Consider the following 15244-nt stretch of genomic DNA (forward strand, 5'->3'; position numbering starts at 1 on the left):
CTAGGAAGTCAATTCTGACACTGTCAGATGAAATTATTCTCTCCCTCTTGTTGCTCCCAGAACCCTTCATATATCTCAGACCATTTATGATATTCTGCATTTTACGCAGTTATTTTCCACCCTCCTTTTATAAGATTAGTCTACTGATTGTGCTTCAGGAGAAAAGAGGTTCCCTGAAATTATGGGCTGAATTTTGTGTTTAGGGCCATGTGTACTGCTGGGGGAAAGGGTCCAAGGCTTTCAACAGGTTCTCAAAAATGATACTTGAAGAGAAAAACTTAGGAAGAACAGCACTAAATTATAAGCATTTTGAAGACATGGACTATGACTTGTTTATCTTTGCATTTTTCACAGTTCCTTGAACAATACCACGATCATACTGGGTGCTCAGTAAAGCTTGGTGAATGGAAGAGGACAGTTTATAGTCAACAATATAACAAGTTGTGCATTTACAACATGCCAGGAAGTACATAGCATTTCTAGAAACTTTCCTGCAATCTTCTAAGAAAGTTTGATGAGGCTCATTGAGCTTGGTTCCCCTAAGTACCTTCTCATTCTTTATGTACTATGACTTGAGCAGATGGCCAGAATTCTAGATGCCAATGGCCACAATCCAAGAGAAAGAGCATCCACAGAGTTGGCACCCATGAGGTGCCTTATATTTTCCCTTTATACCTGTAGATCTTGCTGACCCCATATCATATGCCCATCTGGCTACTGTGAATACAAACAGACAAAATAAATACATATAAGCACTGAAAAGAGTAAGTAGGCAGCAATCAGTTGTGAAAGGTTACCTTTTCCTGTATTCACCCTGGACCATTTAAATATATAATTAATTGTCTTTGTGCAATAAGAGTAAATAATGGGATAGAAAGTAAAATATGCATTTCACTCACCTATTCAAAAAACAGCTATAGCCCTACTCACTAGTGCATGAAAAACTGCTTGGGAGACAGTGCCAGCATTTGACATGAAGAACTCTCTAGGTGACAAATCAGTGATACAGTTTGTCTTCAGGTAACTTAAGGGAGGTCATTGATATTTTGGCATGATATAAAGAAGATGGGAAGCACATCTTTTGTCAAAAGAGATCTTTAAGTTAGTGGAAAATATCAATATGCAACCTCTAATGCTGAAAGTAAACATATGTAGTTGGTGGTGTTGTGACTCCTCTAGCGTACCTTTACAAAATCATCTTTCTTGGTCCCACCTCTTCTTCAGCCCCTAAAGAAATGACCAACACCACACAGACTTTTCCCAGCTCTGTGCGCTGCAACCAGACAGTGCTTGACCACAAGGCTCTTGCTGCAAACCCTGATGCCTCTGTAAGGGCACTTTGAACCTGCTAGCCACTCACACATGTGCAACCCACAAGCCCAGGGGTGTTAAACCCTGTAGCCCACCCTTGACCAATGCAGGACAGGAGTAGCTGGACTGGTACCTTCTTTTGTCCATTTCTGGGTGGCCATTTCTGAGGAACATTTCCAAGGTTCCTTAGGAGTTCCTGCATTGACTATTGGCTTTCCTTCTTTCCCTGTTTCAGTACTTCACTGGGTTCCATATCCAATGAACAGCTTCTATGTAAACCTTGTTGTGGGCTGTGCATTCTGGGGAAATACAGGCTAAAACAATGGTTTTAATCAAGTCACTACTACTGGGGGAACCTTCCCAGAATAATATATGAGAAGAAAATTATGATCATGTTCAAAGCAGATTCTGGTCCTGTTTGTTTACATAAATTTTCTTCAACTTCTTCTCTAAAGTACAGTATCACTATCTCATTTGGCAGTATTTAATTTGAAAAATACAAGGCATTATTCTTGATCTTTTTTTTTTTTTTTTCGCATGGGCAGACACTGGTTATCAAATATGGGTCTCCGGCATGGCAGGCGAGAACTCTCTGCCTGCTGAGCCACCGTGGCCCGACCCTATTCTTGATCTTATATCCAAGTTTATTACCTTTCTGAGAAAGTAAGCTACTTAGGAGGGTGTCAGTATGATTGGATTTGTAGTAGGCTTAGTGGTCCATGGCCTTGCCTGGGTGTTCCAGTGGTTTTGATGACAAGGCTTGACAGACACTATAGGACAGTGACCCTGTTTACCATAGCACTTGGTTAACACTTGGAAATAAAGAAGCTGGGATCTTTAATTATATGATTTGATCTGGTATTTACCCAAGGGAAGACATTTAATATCTCTTGTGCTCTTTACCTGGGACAACAGAACTTTCTAATCTCCGATAGACAAGGCTTTAAAGCAGAAGTCCCAAGCCCAATACCATGAATGATTAAAAGGACTATTGATTTGAGTAATTTTAATATGTTATAGATAGAGATATAATTGATTTCACCACCATAATTACTAGTATTTTATTTCCTTCACTTAATGACAGATGACTCAGGGATCTGACAGGCTAAGCATGAGTTTAAATAGAAAGTTTAAGGGTGTATCTATTACTTAATATTCCCAAAATCAGAAACTATAATAAATAGCACACATTCTTTAGCTTCTAAGTGTGAGCTTTAGTCTAACACTAAATGTTTACACTAAAGAATATCACCACTTAGGATAACTTAAGGGAAAGATCTCATGCTGTATTTTTCTTATGCTGATGCAATTAAATTTTGATAATGCCAAAAAAAAAAGGACTTTATCCGACTTACAGATATCTAAGTGTTCCTGAAAATACATTGTTGTTGTTGGGGAGTGGGGTTAAAAAAGGAAGGAAAGGTAGAAGCCTTCACTGGGTATTTCACAATTTCAGCATTCTTGTTATTATGCTCAAATAAACTTTAGAGATCATGACAAGGAAAGATTTTAGAAAGGGTCTAGGAAATTTTAATAGAAAAATAATGCAGAAAAAAATAAAGAAAAATGGGTTCAGGCTAAAGGAAAGCTAGATAAGTTATCAAACTTAAGAAATCACAATCTCTAGAATGGGTGACAATATGTGATGTACAAAAAGTATTAAAAGGGGTTTTAGGCTAAAGAAAAAGCTAGATAGGTTATCAAATTGCTTTAGAATGTGAACAATATGCTACATTCATATCTGATCTCTTATGATCATCTACAAGCTCCTCGAGGCGATGCTCTGTTTCTGAATCATTTCTGTATCCCCCAAAGTGCTCAGCAAGATGTCCAGCACACTGCCATTACTCAATAGACACTTTATCAATACATCTGCTAGTGAATATGAATTAAAAGCACACTGTGCATGCAGCACTGTGGAGGAGGTAAAGAGTGGCAAGACAGAGACATCACCTAAGACCCAACAAGCATGTGACCAGTACCAGGGGCTGTGCCCAGCACAGAGCTGGCTGCCTAAACCCTGATACAGGCCACCGTCATATCCCCTCTTATGTACACACTGGTCTAACTACCCCCACACAGAGAACTTTCAAGAACATAAATATGATCCTGTCACTATCCTGCTTCAAATGTTGCAATAATTTCCTGCTGCCCTTATAATAAAATCTAAACTTCCAAGAGTGAGTGGATTTAGCCTCAAACTGAGGAATTGGAACTTAATTCTACAGGTACACAGTGGTGGCATGTTTTGGTGGCAGCGGGGAAATAGGAAGCCACTGCTGCATTTTACACAGAAAATTTTTCTGAAAAACATTGGCATGTTTTAAGGCATGTTTTGCTAGGTGGATAACTTTCCAAAGTTTTTGACCCTGCAGATTCTATTTTAAAATTTTTATTTGTTAATTAACTGGAGTATGTCAGAGTAACTATTATTAACATACCAATAATATGATTTTCTTTTTTATATTTAAATTTTAAAGACTATTTTTTTTTTTTTTTTTACATGGGCAGGCACCAGGAATCGAACCCGGGTCCTCTGGCATGGCAGGCAAGCATCCTTGCCTGCTGAGCCACCATGGCCCACCCAAATTTTAAAGACTATTTTTTAAAAGGTGGCTGTCACTTTCCTGCTTTACTCCCTCAAATGTTTCCCATCGCAGTCCAAAAATAGAAAATCAGAGTTTCAGGTCACGGCTGACAGGGTAGTATGTGACATGGGTCCTGCTGACCTCTTCAACATTGTCACCTATCATGACAAGAACCCCTGCCTCTTCTTTTTGCTCCAACAATTGAGAGTTCATGGCTGCTTCACACGTGCTGAGAAGCCCTCCCCTAAATCTTCACTTTGCTGACTCCTCCTTGCCAGCCTGGCACCAGCTCCAATTGCTCTCTGCTGCTAGGCCCTTCTGCTCCATGAGACCCCAGAGACCCACAATGCTTTCTCCGTAAGGGGTTTTGACACAAGACCTTCCAGTCATCGGTTCATGAGCTAGGATTGTATAACTGCTGTGATTCGCTAACAAACATGAGGAGGAGAGTTACGTTTCCAGGAATACTTGTGGCAGGAAAATTCAAAGCTGGAAAACTTAAACTTGAGATCTTTACAGAGAAAAATAGTTGGGTACTGAGCATTGGGGTAAACCTAGAAAGGCATATATGAATATTTGTCATTCCTTAAATACAACCGTAATGACAATACTTATAGGCTATGGGTGGCATTTTATTCTTTTTAAATTAATAGGTACTGAACTATACACTGTCATTTGCCATTATCTGCTTGCTCAAAAGTTTTTCCCTAGCAGTCTCAAAGGTTCATTCCTTCATCCAGTAAGAACTCATGGAGCACCTACTATGTGCCAGGCTCTGGGGACACATTGGTACACGTGACACATGCGGATCTCTGCCTTTGAGGGGCCAACATTCGAGTTGGGGGAGGCAGATAACAAACATAATACTAAGTAAATGATATAGGGCCAAGAATAATAGAAAGTGGAAAGTGCTTTAGGAAAAAAGAAAAACAATCAGTATGGCAAAGGGGCTGAAGGGACTGGAATATTAATTAGGGTTGTCAAGGTAGGTGCCTTGTTGAAAAGGCGACAAGGGAGCAATGCCCAGGAGAAGGTGAAGAAGCTGGCCACATGGATCTCGATAGGAAGGGAGTTGTAGCTGGAGGGAACAGCCAGTACAAAGCCTTCTGATGGGTGCGTGCCTGCTGGAGGTGTCCAGGTTGCTGGAGCGGAGTGATTAGGTAGAGGAGCGGTAGGAGATGAGGTCAGAGGGGAAAGAAGGCCAGATCACGTGTGAGGTCCACTGAACCATTTTCAGAAATGTGGGTTTCCCTCTGAGGGAAATAGGAAGCCACTGCTGCATTTTACACAGAAAACAAGATCTGATTCTGGTTTTAAAAGTTTGTGTGTGATGTGCTTTGTGGTAGACACACTCATATAGAAAGGTTTTATAACCCCCTGTCTGGCTTTCCAGCATTTGATGTCTTAAAGAACTTGTTACTGAGAATTGTGGACTTCAGAAAAAATTTTTTTGGACTATGTTGTATTTTAAGAAATTTGTGCAAGGGACAGAAAGTGATTTTGACCACCTGCTCTACCATTTGCATGGAAGTGATAGAACCAGGCAAAGTTGTGGTCAGAGCTTTGAAACTTAGAGTAGAATTGTTAATTTTTTTATTCAGAGAAGTTGTGTGTTTATAAAATAATCATGCATAAAATACAGGGTTCCCTTACACCATCCCACCACCAACACCTTGCATTGGTGTGGAACATTTGTTACAATTGATGATAGCACATTTTTATAATTGTACTATTAACTAAAGTCCATGTTTGAACCTAGGGTTTACTAGGTTCAAACATGGACTTTAGTTAATAGTTCAGGGTTTACTGTTTGTATAGTGCAATTCCATGGATTATTTAAAACAAAAATTTTCTGTTACCATATATACAATCCAACATTTTCCTCTTTAATTGTATTCAGATATGTATTTCAGCACTGTTAATTGCACTAATAATGCTGTGCTACCGTTACTATCATCTATTATCAAGACATCTCCATTGTTCCAAATAGGGATCTTCATTCTTGGTTCTGCCTCTTTGTCCAGATCCTTTCTTTGGATCCCTCTTTTGCCCTTTGATGCCAAGTGACTTGGACGGTTCAGGTGGACAAAGCTTTCAGTAAACTATAGTAAAACCCATCAGCTGTGCAAGGCAGAGTTCTCATTCTTCTCCTAAACTTATGGTGTCAGTCTTAGTTCTGCTTTGAATTTTATACCAAAGTATATGTCCAAACTTCTCTTACACACATCTCAGTATTCTCGTGGAGGTCACTGGCATGTAGGTTCATGACCGAGATTTACTGGATAGAACATAGTGGTTGTATTAGTTTGATGTGGTTGCATAATAAATTACCAGGAACTCAGAAGCCTAAAATAATACCTGTTTATTAACTCACGGTTTTGTAGGTCAGAAGTTCAGCATGGCACAGCTGGAGTCTCTGCTCAGAGGATCACAAGAATAAACTCAAGATGTTGGCTGGGCTGAATTCTCATCTAGAGGTTCTGGGGAATTTTTGCTTGCTGGCTTATTCTTCTTGTTAGCAGAATTCAGTTCCTTGTGGCTGTAAGACTGACATCTCCATTTCTCTCCTTGCTGTTGGCTGGGGTCTCTCTCAGTTCCTAGAGGTTGCCAACATTCCTTACCACATGCTGTCAGCCAGAGAGAACTCTGCTGTTAAAGGACACATGTGATTCGGCCAGGCCTATCCACCTAATTTCCTGCTCTTAGGTCAGCTGTGCACTATAACAAAAGCTAAACACTTGAATAAGTTCCATCAAATTCACAGTCCTGGGGTTATGTAGGGCTTGGACCTCAGGGGTGGGAAATCATGGGTGCTATTTTAGACTGTCATTTGGGTAAATGGGGTTTGGGCCAGGTAATTGCAGTCGGCACAGAAAGATGTGGATAAATTTGAGGACTATTTGGAAAGCACAAGTGATGAGACATTATGATTGATTTGATTTGGGCTGGGAGAAGGGGTCATGGGTGACTCTCCAATTTCTAACTTGGGCAATCTGGTGGGTGTTGGCCACATTTGCCAAGAGAGGAAATCCTCTTCCCAAGGTTTCTTTGAACAAACATTTTCTCATAATCTCCAACAGGTGTGAGTAACATATTGGAAATGAAATTGCCAGTTTTCCCAGAAAGTATAGTAAACTAAATATGCATATATTTAAGTTATGTGTAAGAGAACTATGTGAATGGAAAGGATTTTTGTACACTCTACTTTCTCTTCATGTATTTTTTTTTGCCCATGTTCTAGCATAATGCTTGGCATACAGTAAATTCTCCATCCATTTTTGTTGAATAAATGAATAAAAAAGTGGCTGCTAATAACAACAGCAAAATGTGAAAAAGCCTCAATGAAGAGTAAACCAAGGGCTGCCAGGCTTGACCTCCCTGCAGAATCCCAGGTGTGGCTATATGGGAGAGACCTTTCTGTCCTCCCTTCTGCTTCCCTTGATATTTTCTAGAGCCCAGAGCTCCCGGGAGCTGGTTGTGGGAGAGCACCCTTTGCACATCCCTTCATTTCTCTGCTGACTGGTGCTGGGCCAATCTCATGGCCTCCTGGGACAATGGCTTGCTTGGACTCATTGAACTTTGCTTGGCATCTGTAAGATGGGATTGGAGGTGGGCGGGCCATGGTGGCTCAGCGGGCAGAGTGCTTGTCTGCCATGCCGGAGACCTGGGTTCGATTCCCAGTGCCTGCCCATGCGGGGGATGGGGGCGGAAGATGGGATTGGGGAAGCTCAAAAGGCATTTCTCTGCATGCACTGCTCTTTCCCAACTGATTGGGGAATTAAAAAAACGATGCTCTTTCATAAGTTATGAAAGTAAAAGTGCTTCGTTGGTACAGCTTCCTGGTATAATGCAGAAGCAGTAGAAAGGGAAGACGCCAACACGTCCTACACCTGGATGTCTAGTAACAAGACTACAGGTGTCGGTTCAATTCACAGGTTGTGCAGTGGCAGCAGCTTGAGCAGACAAAGCTTCCAAAGAATTTCTAAAGATAAAAACACTAACAAGAAAACAAAACCCTGAATTTTTACGATCTTAAAAATAAAAGCAATTAAAGGAAAAAAAAAAAAGAGCTTTAGTGAAACTCACATCACAATCATCAGGACTCTAAAATCAGAGCTTTCCTCTAACAAAGGCTTGTTCTGATTAAGGGAAAACAATTTTGCTGGAAGTCCAGCGGCCCAGAGAGGAGTGGTTTTTCTATGGCCATACTACTTAGGTGTTTTTAATGAGTTTGTTTATGCTCTGCTGCCACCCCCAACTTCCCCACAGGGAATTTTTGGGAACATTGTATTCCAGCACAATGCACTTTTCTTTATTCTAAACAAGTGTCTAGAATGATTCAACAACAAGGATGAAAATGTCTCAAAAACACTTGGAACAATACAAATAAAGATAATTATAGTACAATGGTTAGTCATCTGTCATTTATTTCCCTAACTGAATGTTCTTGCTTTGCCTTTTGACTCCTTGGGTGTGAAGAACCCTCCTCTCTCTTTTCTTTTAAATGCATCTCTTTTTGGAGTTGATTTCTTTTTCTGCATTATTCACTTTAAAACTTATTTAGTCATCCAGTTATACACGTCATTACCTGGAAAAACAGAAGCCTCTGCTCTTGGACAGTGTGACAGGCAGAATTCTAAGACAGGCCCAAGACTCCTGGCCCCCGGTGTGCACACACCTTCTCCTAGTTATTCAATCAAACAATAATCTAGGTGCTGCAATGAAGGCATTTTGCAGATGTAATTAAGGTCCCAAATCAGTTGACCTGAAAATAGGCAGATTATCTGGGTGGTCCTGACCTAGTCATATGAATCCTTTTAAAGCAGGACATCGTCTCCAGCTGCTCATAGAAGAGCAAATCAGAGAGACACACTGGCTGGCTTATAAGCAGCAGCAAACATCTACACTCTGTACTACCTTTTGGGGGCCACGGGATAAGGAATATGGGCAGCCTCTAGGAACTGAGAGGGGTGCCTGCGGGAGAGCCGACAAGGCAAAGGGGATCACTGTCCTTCAAGCAATAAATTCTGCCAGCAACCAGTGAATTTAGTTCAATCAGTGAAAACAGTCCCAGTTGACATCGGATGTGAGACCCTGAGCAGAGGACTGAGTCATGGCATGTTGCCTACAGAAACTGAAATAATAAATGTGTGTTGTCTTAAGCGGCTACCTTTGTGGTAATTTGTTTCAAAGCAGTTGAAAACTAAAATAGGCAGCCCAGATACCACTTACTTAAAAACGAGGGACGTAGGAATGAGCTGGTATACTGGCTTGAAGAAATGTGAGTGGGATGTTAGTATTAACCGGTAAAAACACATCAAAAGGTTAATCCTGCAGCATAAAACTAGCTACCTGGTAGTGAAAAAATGTATCTGGTGGAGCAGATTCATGCATTCACAGAGGAATATTTACTGAGGGCCTCCTACATCCATGGCACTCCATTGTGTTAATTTTGCAAGAGCTAGAGAAATATTTATGTAAACAGGTGACTGCACGTTTTGGCTCATGATAAATTCTGAAAGAAGTTAAGAGACATGAAAATATAAGCATGTGTTCTAACTTGAAGAAAATTACATCTGGGCAAAGGATGCTTTTTAAAATGCTGTATTCAGCAAAGGAAAGGTATTTTGAGAAACTCTGAAAGCACAGATACAAATAAATATACACATTTTTGCCTCTTTACCTTTTAAACAAGATTTTAATTAGATTTTGGATGAGATGAGTGCACAAAAAATATCCAGACCGCGAATCAGCAGGCCTAAAAGAGGGTGCGATGTGAGCTGTGGATGTGGGCTAGGGTAACGCCTTACCGCCTTAGACTGTTCCCACTATTAAACAGGAGAGGCAATATTTCTGATCTATTTCTCTTGTTGCCTTTTGTTGTTCATGAACTTAAGGCTGCGTTTCATCGACTCCAAAGTAATTTCTGAAAAAAGCGCCTGCTGACATTACAGGGCATCTGGATCATTAACCATGTCATGCTGACCGAGGAAATAATGTTCTAGTAGAGAGATCCAGTTATTTGTTTAAAATAAAGGATGAAATGTTATAATTTCATGCACAGCTTCTAAAAAGGTATAGGGTATTTGGTTTTGGGGAAAGCTATCAAGATATCTCAACACTAAATAGGAGGCTGTTGATTAGATATCTGTATTAGAAATATCATCTGTATAAACTCCCAGCTTTCCACTCGGGTACATTCCTCCTGGAGTATAGAATAGCCAAACTGGTGTCCCTTAGAAAATTTATTCTTGTATTCAATTAGGGAACGTGCTTGTCATGGCATGGGGGAGGGGAGGGTGTGGACAGGGTGCAAAGATGAATGATAAGGTCAAGAAACTAATTTGGAAAACAGTTCTCATGGAGAAAAGTTGAAGGAAAGGTGTTTTTTTTTTTTGCCTAAAAAAAAAAAAGGACTTCTAAAACTCTTTTTTTTCCTAGCAGGGATTGGCAAACTTTTTTTGTAAAGGGTGAGATAGTAAATATTTTAGGCTTTGTGGACCAAGAGGCACAACAGAGAATATCATGTGGGTACATATATAACAAGAGAAAAAACAAATTGACACATTTTTTTTGCTGATGAAATTCAAAATAAAATAATAATTGAGTGCAATTTTGTCTGTAACAGAGGTCTCCTAATAAGAAGAATGGAATTCATACTTGGGAGGGGATCACATTTTGCTCAGTTGGAATTAAAAGTAAGTGTTCCATCTTTCTGGCCACTGTGAATAATGCTACTACGAATATCAGTGTGCAAAGATATATTCAAGTCTCTGCTTTCAACTCTTTCGGATATATGCCGAGTAATGGGATTGCTGGGTCATATGGTAGTTCTATACTTAATTTTCTGAGGAACTACCAAACTGTGTTCCACAGCAGCTGCACCATTTTACATTCCCACCAGCAATGAATGAGTGTTTCTATTTTTCTGCATCCTCTTCAACACTTACAATTTTTTTTTAATAGTAGCCATTATAATGGATGTGAAATGGTATCTCATTGTGGTTTTTTTGTTGTTGTTATTTGTTATCCATATGTTTTGCTCATCTGTTGAAAAGAGCCTCACATCTCCCTGATGGCTAATGCTGTTGAGCATCTTTTTATGTGCTTTCTGGCCATTTGCATGTTTTATTTGGAGAGATGTCTATTCGTCTTTTGCCCATTTCTAAATTTTGTCTTTTTGTTGATAACCTCAAAGATTTCTTCATATATTCCGGATAGAAACCCAAGTGTCCATCAACTGATGAATGAATAAACAAAATGCAATATATACATATAATGGAATATTGTTCAGTTGTAAAAGGGAATGAAGTCCTGATACATGTGACAACATAGATGAACCTTGAAGACATTTTGTTGAGTGAAATAAGTCAGATACAAAAGAACAAATATTGCATGATCTCTCTGATATTGAATAATCAGAATCAGCTCACTCATAGAGTCAGAATCTTGATTAGAGATTACCAGGGGATGGGGTGGAGTACGGGAAGTTGAGGCTTAAAATGTACAGGGTTCCTAGGTGGAATGATAGAAATGTTTTGGTAATGGATGTTGGTGATAGTAGCACAACATTGTGAACATAATTAACAATGCTAAACATATATATATATATCTGAACGTGGTTAAAAGGGGAAATGTTAAGTTGTATATATGGTAACAATAACAATTTTTCAAAAATCTATGGATCTACACAAACAGAATCCTTAGTTAAACATTGACTATAGTTAATAGTACAACTGAAGAAATGTGCTTTTATCAATTGTAACAAATGTTCCACCCCAATGCAAGGTGCTAAAAATAAGGTAGTATATGGAAATTCTGAATTTTATGTATGGTACTTTTGTAAGCCACAAGTTCTCTAATAAAGGGGAAAAAATTATCAAATTAACTATAGAAATTCATCTGCAAAAATTATTTTCAGTTTCTAGACTGTAAAAAAACAGGCAGTGGGATGGATTTAGTCCACAGGGCATGGTTTTCTGGTCCCTGGCTTGGAGTCCCTAGTGTTTAGAGAACACTAGGAATAAGTTCTTCTCAGCATCCACCAGGAATTACATCAAAAGGAATGAATATGAGTGCCAGTGGTAGGAATCGATGCTCTAAGTGGCAATCCATATACTGGGTGGGCTTTGGATGTGGGGAAGGGAAGGAAAAAATGGGGAATTAACCAATTTAATCTTTGAATTTAAACAAAAAGGTAATCTCCTAAAACCTTATATTCTCCATTCTGAATCCAGATATTTGTTTTCTTTAGGTGACCATTTACATAGGTCAGTTTTTCGTTTAGCTTAAATATAGGCGTATTTAAATAAAGTATACATATAATTATTGTAATGCCTGTGTTTGCACAGTAAGTTTCATAAACCAATTTAAAATTAAGGCAACAAGGAAAAAAATCTACAAATTCAGATAGCAAAGTTCTTAAATTCTCAGTGTTAAACACTAACTTAGATACCATTTGATCAGCTGTCAAAAACTATGAATGTTCTCAAAATATCAAATAAAAGTTCTACAAATATCTGCATTGCTAAAGTAATGACTTTACTGAATATTTTCCTGATTTCAGGAAAATATGAAGATACAAATATTTTAACAATTAATATATGGAAATCTTAACTATCTAAAATGGATATCTTAGTTAGCTTATCCATAGGTATATTAAAAAAAATCTAAGTAATCATTGTAAAGCCTGTTTGTACGATATGTTTCATAAACGAATTTAAAATTAAAGCAAGGAAGGAAAAAAATCTTTAGGTACAGATATCAGCGTTTCTTGAATTCTAAATATTAAACACTATCTTAAATATACAAAGGTCAGTTTTTATGTTTTATCCTCCATTGTGTAGTTTTTAACGTAGGGTTTTTTTTTTAATATATCAGATGTATAGAACATCAGATTTGACTCAAAAAATAAACAATCTCAGTTTATTCTCAGCTAAGGTGTTCCCATTATTTCATGCAAAGTGAAGACTTTCTAGTAAAGTAATGCCTTTACAAATATACAATCCAGATTTTTTTCTTATTTCTTTTATTGTAGAATAAAACTCCACTTATAAGGCATCGGAATTTGTTGTGGGTTAGGTTTTATTACAAACAGAATTACCTTCCTCTAATGCAGTGGTTTATATTCAACCTTGACACTGTTATGGCAGAGAAACACCACTGTTTCTGTTTATCTTTTTAAAAGCAAGGCTCCATCTTTGATTAAGATGAGCCAAGCTCAATTGTGTTAGCATTTCACAAGTACCTCTGAATATCTGAGCCATTTTATTTATTGTCAGGAAGGAAAACTCAGCAAACACATATAGTACTTGCATTTAAGCTTCTGACCAAGGTAGAATTTTTAAAAGGAACTTCATTTTTAGTAGGGCATTCAAAATATGCGTGTCTTTCTCCTTGAGTCTTAGATTTATTTAGTTTGAATAGAATATAATATCATTTCTCATCCTCATATGTATGAAATTTAAAATGGACATAGGAAACAAATAACACTGGTCTGCTTAATGTTGTTAACACTTTAAGGTTCAGTATAGATGTCTCCCTCCTTTGGGAAACTTCTTTCAGCAGCTCCAGCCCCATCAGGGCACTGCCTCCTCTGTGGTCCCATATCACCATCTGTATATTTCTACCATTACACTTCCACGCTGCTGTGAAGATCTGTTTTAAGCCCCTCTACCCAATTTGACTTTGAGTAACTTGAAGGTGAAGGCGTGTCTTCTTCACCATCGCTGTAACCTTGGAGCCTAGCACAGTGTCAAACAAAGAGTAGATGCTCGTGACACATTTACTAATGGAAAGGTAATGAATGAATTCACTGAGCGTCAACTGATCAGGTATGAAGGCTCCATTTTCACCCAGGTAAGTATCATGGGGACCATAAGGGATGAGAAGAGGAGAAGAGGACACCCAAGAATGAGAAAAGTAGTTTATGAGAGAGCTGGAGGACCAGGAGAGGGTCTATAACATGCATGTGTTCTCTAACAGCCCATCACTATGAGCTTTGCTATTAATTTATTTTGCTTTTTTTGGGGTGTGGGTGTGGGTAATCATTACCATTTTGTAAAGTCATCTTGAAAATCCCCAGCTTTTCTGGAAGGAGTCTAATGAAGGCTGTGTTGGACAAAAACTTTAGAGGGGACAGAACTTCCTCTCCTAACTTTCCCTTTTGCGGGTCATTGTAGTGGTTATGAGTGGTGGGAAAATGGGAGAATACTATCACTTTTCAGCACTGATTCTAATTTCTGTTTCAATATGGGTGGTGGTTGTGGAGGGAGGGGGAGACTTCTTCTGTGGGAATATTTTTCCTTGTCTTCCAATGCCAAGACTGGAAAGAGCTTTTATTGGCTCATCAGTGGCAAAGACTACAAATACAACTGCACATTCCTTCCAAAATCTGTAGTGCTTTTGTCTCACTGCTTTTTCTTTTTCTTTTAGGATTGGCTTAGCTTCCTTTGAGGATGTCCATTTGAACTTTGACCAACCCATGTTTTTTTTCCCCTTTACCTCTTGCCCCAAACTTCAGCCCACTGTTAAGCCACTAGGGCTGAAGAGTAAGCTGCAGATGAGTAGCTTGAAGAGCAGATGCTCAGGTCCATCCTTATAGCCCTAACTGGCCCAAGAGGCTTGGGGCCAGGGGTGGCCTGCCCAGGGCCTTGGTAAACATCAGTTGGAGACTATGGGCAGGGGGTGGGTAGGGGTACAGAGATAGCTGGTCACTACTATCACCGAGAGTTTAATCCCCATGCCAGCTATTCAACAACTATGTATATGTACTCATGATACGCTATGATTTTCATTTTTTAAAATTTGTACAACACCCATTAGAAAACAAGAACTGTTAATAATTTTGAGTAGCAGTCAGTTTTCAAAAACAGAAAAGAGTAAGTTCATACTCATGAGCCATTAAGCAATATTTTTCCCCAAGAGAGGATGGAGGTAAAGGAATGTAATGCTGTTCATTGTGATTAGTGATCTAGCTGGCTGCTTACATTTGAAAATTCGGGAAAAAGTTAATGCAAGTTCCTTTGTTTCATTAAGTTGTAAGAAAAATGTCTCTTTTCTTGCTATCATTTGATATAGGTAAAATGTAATTCATACTCTGGTACAAAGGACTACTTTTACAGTTTCAGAAAGAAACTTGACTGTTTTCAGGAGTTTATAAACATTTTCCAAAACTTATAAAGGAAACACAAATTTATGGAGGATTCAATGATATTTTATAAAAATCTTGGAAACCACTTTGATGACATTGCATTTACAATACCAAGGCTGGAGAAAAGAAGAAAAAGAATAACTCAGACACAGACCAGTCCAAGGGTAGGACCATACACACATCCAGAGACTCA

The 15244-nt window shown here is 38.8% G+C and overlaps 1 protein-coding gene across 16 annotated transcripts in view; it reads right to left on the reverse strand.

The window, feature by feature from the left end:
- DTNA (dystrobrevin alpha) overlaps nucleotides 1–15244 on the reverse strand; it is a 383081-nt gene that overhangs the window by 119030 nt on the left and 248807 nt on the right. The window lies entirely within an intron of this gene.

This window comes from Tamandua tetradactyla, chromosome 18 (genome assembly GCF_023851605.1).
Source record: "Tamandua tetradactyla isolate mTamTet1 chromosome 18, mTamTet1.pri, whole genome shotgun sequence".
Classification (NCBI taxonomy): Eukaryota; Metazoa; Chordata; class Mammalia; order Pilosa; family Myrmecophagidae; genus Tamandua; species Tamandua tetradactyla.